The sequence below is a fragment of the Pelodiscus sinensis genome, chromosome 2, assembly GCF_049634645.1.
Source record: "Pelodiscus sinensis isolate JC-2024 chromosome 2, ASM4963464v1, whole genome shotgun sequence".
Lineage (NCBI taxonomy): Eukaryota > Metazoa > Chordata > Testudines > Trionychidae > Pelodiscus > Pelodiscus sinensis.
The window spans coordinates 69,644,472-69,652,207 of record NC_134712.1 but is presented as its reverse complement, the minus strand read 5'-3'; the positions used below and the strand labels follow the sequence as shown (position 1 = coordinate 69,652,207).

The window sequence follows — 7,736 nt, the reverse complement described above, 5'->3', positions numbered from 1 at the left end:
CCAACTGAGGATTTTAGAGGGGATTTAGGATGGAAAGGAATCAAAGTTAACTAACAGAGTGAAAGGTGGAGAAGATCCCAGGGGTAGCTGAATGAACTGACTTCAGTGCTCAGTCAAGGTAATATGAGGGTCAAGATAACTCGACTTAATGTTTCCACTGAGTTTCTGGAGTGGTAGGCCACAGATCAGAACCTTGTGAGGCGGACCTCACCTTCCCCCTCCATGTTTGATGCAGTTCCTCTGCAGGGGAAGAGGAATAGGGTACTAGGTAGAGCTTGGGGGAGGAAAAATTCCTTTCTGAGCATGATTTTGGAAATGGGATGTGAATGGCAGATCCTGAAGAAAGGGAGGAGAGCAGCCTTCAGTATCTCAGGGAGCTCACCACAGGTGATGCAGTGCTTCCCTTGCTGACAGTGAAAAAGCTTGTGTTGCCCAATGTGGGCTGAATTGGGGTAGGCTGCTATGTGTGATAGATGGGTATATTAAAGGAACTGTGTATTGACTTTACTGTGGGAAAACAGTGTTTTCTTTCTCTCTCTAAAAATGCTTTGTGATGTCTTAGTTTAAAATACTTTTTTTTTTAAAAGAACTTTTAGTATAGAGTTCCCAGATTCTATTTACTCCTACCTGCCTCTGAGTTCTACGTCTTCTGGTTTCCTTTAATAAACAGGAAGTAAAGTTGGTTTTGTTTGTGAGTTAATCTTTGCATCTAGCAACTTTTTTGTATTCAAAACAGTTGTTTCATTCCAGAAATAACTAAAAGTTCCTGTTATTGAATCAGAATACTGTATTACTTCTGCTGTGTACTCAATAATAAACTCATTGCCTTTTCCTCGAGCTCTTGGCATATTAACAAATAAGATTATTTTGTATAGCTTGTATGTGTGTATATGTCTCTTTACAGAAATGACTTTCCTTATTGAAATGTACATACTTGTATAGTAAAACAACTTGGTTATTTAATAACTGTACATATATACTTTCTTGTCTCCAGAGATCCTGAAGTCTTTTATACCATACTTCCCTAGCACCATTGAAAATCAGCCATCTTTTCAATCAAGGGGACTATGATGGCATCGTTGGGGTGCCGTCTGGAATAGATGGACCGCTGTGCCTCCCTAGCTGGATAGCCTGCGCTGTGTCTAATGCTTTGCTAAGTACAAACAGCTAACCGTCCAGGTGCTTTGATCACTCAGCACAGTAGCATATGGAGTCCTGCATTGAGCTAGATTGTATGAATGCTCCCTGAGTCACTCATGAATTGCACAGAGAAAGCCACCAGCCATGTCTTTCCAGCTGCCAGCCTTGTACCTCAGGCATATACTGTCTTGCACTGTTCAATTTATTAGTTGGTTCACCACTTCATCATTGGGAAGTGGAAATGCTCTAGCTTTTGTAAAACCAAGCAATTACCTCCATGCACTTCATGCAAACTCACTGGTAAAGATAAACACTTAAAAATGTATTGATTACAAAAAATAGTCAGAAAATCAGAGTTAGATACCAAAAGAAATAAAATATAACCATTCAGAATAAACTTTCAACCCTATTATATTGAGCAATATCTACTGTAAGCACTCCACTGAATATTGCAGTCCATAATATACAAGTTTGTCCATTAAACATGGGCCAGCCTCCTCTGTTGCAGTCTTCCCAGTGTCCTGGTTGCTTTCAGTATATGTTAGGGCCAAAGAAAGGTGAAGCATAGGCCCACTGAGTTTTCCTAGCATGCCCAGGCCCAGACATGTCTCGTGGGCATTGCTCCGTCTCCAGGTATGGTTGAGCAATTCCCCTGACATGGCATCATGCAGGTGAGTCATTGAATTGTAGCTCTCTTGCTAGACAATGGCTGTTGGTGATTGTTTGAAACCCCGCCCAGGCATCGGCTGCTCTCAATGCAGTTGTCTTTGGGGAGTTAATATTTGGTTGATTCTCCAACTTCCAGCATGTTTACAACACTGTCTCAAAAGTGTGTATGCACTAAAAAGACACATATTTAGATAATTTCTTAAATGTCATTTAACTATTACCTTTCCCCTGATACCTCACATGGCATGCTTTATATGAAATATCACAGTTATATGCAGATGAGAAATATGAGGATAATAGGGGGCTCCATCAAGCTATAGAATGTCACAGGGGCAACCAGGCAGGGTCAGAGAACTACACAACAGGAAGTAAAGTTTAGTTTTTAAGGATTCAGTTAAACACACAGGCCTCTCTTCCCTGGTAATTACATGGTACTCTTTAGGGATGTTAAATTTAGATTAATGGGCTAATTGAATAGTTGATGCAATTTGCATCGACTAGTCAATTAGTTGATAAGGGCATCTTTGCCTTTGAGGTGTAACAATAGCCCCATGGCTGTTGCTACACTTCAAAGGGGGAAAGCACTGCGGGAGCATGGGGCCAGCGGGGGACTCAAGCAATCCCCCACTGACTCGGTGCTCCCTGCAGTATTTCAAAGTGGTACTCTCTTGAAACAAAAATCTCTACAGCCATGGTGTCCAACATGCTAGTCACATGTGGCTATTTGGCTGGTTGAGTGTGGCTGGTTCATAGTTGAATTTCATCCTTGTTTCAGAAAGAGGCAGGTCAGAGCTGAAAGTGCCCAGACATTTATTTTTTGTTTGGATGAATTATAGGAGTGTAATCCTGGCCCCATTGATGTAAATGGGAAAACTATTGAATTTAATTTTGCCAGGATTTCACTCCAGATATTCCTTTCCTGAAACTTAAACTACTATTCAGCTATCTGAGCACATTCGAAAATGACACATTTTACAAGAAGAAATATTGTTCAAATATAAGTGTCCTGAACATGCCTTAAAGAACACACATACTTGAGCACAGTCAGTAATATTGTTTGATAGCATCCTAACTGTAACCTGTTACCTACCTTTCAAAATACCCTCTTCTATTTATTTCATGTTCAGATATTGTAGATTCTAGTTAAACTCATAAGTCTGGCCTTCAATCTTGCAATTATTTCTGTTAATTATGTTGGCAGTATGAGCGGTTTTTGAAAACTTGGGTCAAGATTTTTTTTTTAAAGGAGAAGCACAGTTACTGTTAAAGTGCACTTAAAGTGATGTGGTTTAGATGGGGCTCCTTACATTCAGTTCCTTGAAATACATTGTAAACTTTTTTTGAAAGACTTCAAAGTATTAGCCACAGGAAAACATTATCAAATAATATTTAAAGCCTTTTATAAAATTGGAGAGAGGGAGGAAATAGTGTGGTTTTTATAGCCAATTCAGATATGCAATATATAAAACTGTTAATACACCAAAACTCTGGCAATCCAAAAGCAAAATCTAAATATATAATCTACACTCTTTTCTCTTATGTGTGCATTATGACAGTTATTAAATATATTTCAGATACAAATGCATCCAGAGTTGCAGAAAAAGTATCTAAGAACATGATCAAATAACTAAATTGTATGATAAGATGTGAGCTATCAGATTTTAAGGTGTGCATTTATCTTTAATTTTCTCTCATTTCATTTCTACTTGGTTAAAGTACAACCGTAACAATTGTTTTGCCTTTAATTCTCATTTCTTTATACAAATTGGATCTGAAAAAAGAACAGAATGTCTCCAAAAGAACTGTTAGGACATCCAGCATGTTTTACACTGTTTCATCATCCATTTACATTTGCTCCACCTAAGTTGCATTGTCCACACACAATTATCTTTACCCCTAAAATTTGAAAATATTAATAAAGTTAAGATTATACATCTTTGTTTACCACTTAAGATTAGGGATGTAAAAGGTTAACTGGTAGGGGCTGGAGCAACTCCTTACCCACCCTGGGCAGGGGGCTGCGCCAGTTCTGTAAGGCATGGCAGAGCAGTTCCTGTTTGTGGCAGGCCTGGCCCTCTCTCCTCCTGCGTAGGTTACATGCTGGCTCCTTGAGACGGGCAGGCAGCTCCTGGGGAGCCGGTTGCAAAGCCCACAGTGAAGTCTCCTCCACAGGAGTGGGGCCAGCAGCTGCTTCCAGGGAGGCTTTTTCTGGGTGCTATGGTGTAAAGCTTATTTAAGTTTATATTGCAGAGCCCACAACATTTGTAATTGCTAGGATTTTTAGTGGTTACACGTTTACATTTTTAAGGCATTTTATATCCCTACTTAAGATATCAATATACAATCTAGGGATGTTAAATTTAGTTTAATCGACTAGTGGATGGAATTTCCATCGACCAATCAATTAGTTGATAAGCAGGGGAGTTGCAGCATGGTTAGCTCCCAACCTTGGGAGGAGCTAACCCCTCAGCTGCTCTGCATTTTAATTGTATTAAGAGCTTGCGGGCTCTTAATACATTTGAAAGGTTGAAGCGCAGTGTGGGGGACCCAGCGCAAATTGGGACAGCTGATTCCCGGCTTGCGTCAGGGTCCCCCTGTGTTTCTGCTTTTTAAACGTATTAAGAGCCAGTAGGCTCTTAATATGTTTAAAAACCAGAGGTGCAGCATTTGAGAGCGGGCATGAGCTGGGAATCAGCTGATTGCCAGCTCAGGCCCAGTCCCTGCTACTCCTCAGCCTTTCCTGCCCCCCCGTGGAGAGGGTGCTGGGGGGAAGTCAGCTCTTAAGACGGCCTCTCCGAGCACCGGCTCCTGCTCTCCCCTCTCCTTGCTGCCTGTCATAGAGGCAGCAAGGGTGGGGAGAGGAGCAACTAGTCAAGGGACCAGTTGATTAGCCGGTAAGCTTATGCTTATCAGATCGTTGACTAGTCACTTATATCCCTAATACAATCATAGCCCATTAGTTTTTCTAACTTCTTGCATGTCTTTAAAAATAATTATGGAACATCATTTACTAGGTTGAAAGTTAAACTAGGTGGAGTGAAAATGAGTGATTGAAACATGTAGTGGTAGAGCACCTTTCAGAGGATATTTTTATACTATAGAGACTGCAGCACCACAACAATGTTGACATAGCTTCCTAATGCGGATGCAGTTTACACTGACAGATTTTTCTGTCAGTGTAGGTTTCTATACTGTGAAGATTATGCAAGCCATAGCTAAATGGGGTGTGGTTTTTTGCATCCCTGATTGATGCCGCTATGCTGATAAAACTTTAAAGTATAGACCTATCCTCTGACACATCTTATGACTGTTCAGAGCAGGTTTCCCCTCTTCTACACTTCATTAAGTCTATAGGTGAAGTGGTATTGTTACATTATATTGAAAACTTTGCATGTTTCAGTTTGGAAAATGTTAAATTTCAAACACAGCGTAAATACGTTTGCATCTTCTCTGTCCCTCTATATGCAAATTCCTCCATGCTCTGTGCTTCCATTCTTTAAGATCCCTGTGCCTTGCCATTCTCCATGACAGCCTCCTTCCCTTCATGCTCTTCATTTCAAGGCTAGGTAGCAATTCTCTACCTGAAGTCCATGCCCCTTCTTGGGCACAGCCTTCTTTTTGGATCTCTAGCCTCCAAATTTTAACTGTACTGAGAATTCATTCCAGCAGTCAATAGCAGGTCAATTTGTGTTTTTTCCAGTCATTTGAAGCTTTGTTCTGCATGCTCAGAAAAGAGCTATGTAAGAATGGCCTTGGCTATCCTGCATTAAATAAAAGACCAGGGAGGGTGTGTGCGACACAATTGGAATTGGTACTATGTTTTGCCTGTTTGAGGGAAACTCAAAAGCAACAAATAGTTAAGGTGTGCTTCATCTGGAGTGAAAACAAATAGTCTATAGCCATGGTGTCCAACCAGTTGCCACTATAGTGGCTACTTCTGTAATGAGCTAGCCACACACAACCGGCCAAATAGCTACATTGATCAAGCCAACTAGTCTCATTCAACCAGCCAAATAGCTACTTGTGACTAGCATGTTGGACACCACAGGTCTGTAGTTTAAAAAAGGCTCCTGTAAATTACATATAGTCCTTGAGTTCTTCCCTACTTCATTGCATAGTTTGGAAAGAATTTTATTTTTCCCCAAGGCCCTTCCCTTAACATTCAGCTGACTCCTTATAACCCTGCCTTAGCTGCTAGTTAACTCCTTTCCGTATCTGCCTCAGTGTGGTATATTATAATTGCCTTTACCGTCTCTCCACCCCACATATTGCACACTCCACAGGCTCCTCCCCCTCAAAAAAAAGTCCTTCCACTAAAAAGCACTTAGCAGTTGGCGAACAAACCAAAATTAGGGGGTTTTGTGCTAAGACGTTTTGGAGATATGAACAAAAATAGTTTTAAAATAATCAGTTAACTTCAGGTACATATTACTTTAAAATTAATTTTCTGACTTACTAGGATTTCCAGAAGAACTTTAACCTGCATGGAAACTTTTAAAAGACACCATAATAGAGGCCCAACTTAAATGTATACCCCAAATTAAAAAACATAGCAAGAGACCTAAAAAAGAGTCACTGTGGCTTAACCTTATGTAAAAGAAGCAGTGAGGGACAAAAAGGTATCTTTTAAGAAGTGGAAGTCCAATCCTAGCGAGATAAATAGAAAGGAACATAAACACTGTCAAATCAAGTGTAAAAATGTAATAAGAAAAGAAAAAAAAGATTTTGAGGAACAGCTAACCAAAAACTCAAAAAGAAATAAAATGTTTTTTAAGTACGTTAGAAGCAGGAAGCCTGCTAAAAAACCTGTGGGTCCCCTAGATGATCGAGCTATGAAAGGAGCAATCAAGGACGATAAAGCCATTGCGGAGAAACTAAATGATTTCTTTGCTTCAGTCTTCACGGCTGAGGACGTTGGGGAGATTCCTGAATCTGCACCGTCCTTTGTGGGTGATGAATCTGATTGAATCTGATCCCAGATTGAAGTGTCATTAGAGGAGGTTTTGGAACAAATAGAAAAACTTAATATTAACAAATCTCCGGGACCGGATGGCATTCGTCCAAGGGTTCTAAAAGAACTCAAATGGGAAATTGCTGAACTATTATCTGTGGTTTGTAACCTATCCCTTAAATCGGCTTCCGTACCTAATGACTGGAAGGTAGCCAACGTGACACCAATATTTAAAAAGGGCTCTAGAAGCGATCCGGGCAATTACAGACCGGTAAGTCTAACTTCAGTACTGGGCAAACTAGTCGAAACAATAGTAAAGAATAAAATTGTGCAGCATGTAGAAGAACACAATTTGTTGGACAAAAGTCAACATGGTTTCTGTAAAGGGAAATCCTGTCTTACTAATATATTAGGGTATGTCTACACTACCCCGCTAGTTCGAACTAGTGGGGTAATGTAGGCATACCGCACTTGCAAATGAAGCCCGGGATTTGAATTTCCCGGGCTTCATTTGCATAAGCCGGCCGGCGCCATTTTTAAATGCCGGCTTGTTCGTGGAACGAGGCGTACAGATAGTGCGGAATGGCTTGCTAGTTCGAACTGTCTAGCCCGTGCCGCGTGTAGCCGCGCGGCACAGGGTTCGAACAAGCCGGCATTTAAAAATGGCGCCGGCCGGCTTATGCAAATGAAGCCCGGGAAATTCAAATCCCGGGCTTCATTTGCAAGTGCGGTATGCCTACATTACCACCCTAGTTCAAACTAGGGTGGTAGTGTAGACATACCCTTAGAGTTCTTTGAAGGGGTCAACAAACATGTGGACAAGGGGGATCCAGTAGATATAGTATACTTAGATTTTAAGAAGACTTTGACAAGGTCCCTCACCAAAGGCTCTTGTGTAAATTACATGGCCATGGGATAAGAGGGAAGGTCCTTTCTTGGATTGAGAACTGGAAAACTAAAAAACAGGAAACAAAGG

At 40.8% G+C, this 7,736-nt stretch overlaps 1 protein-coding gene across 2 annotated transcripts in view; it reads left to right on the top strand.

The window, feature by feature from the left end:
- The window catches only part of UBE2V2 (ubiquitin conjugating enzyme E2 V2), a 45,133-nt gene that overhangs the window by 870 nt on the left and 36,527 nt on the right, over positions 1 to 7,736 (top strand). The window lies entirely within an intron of this gene.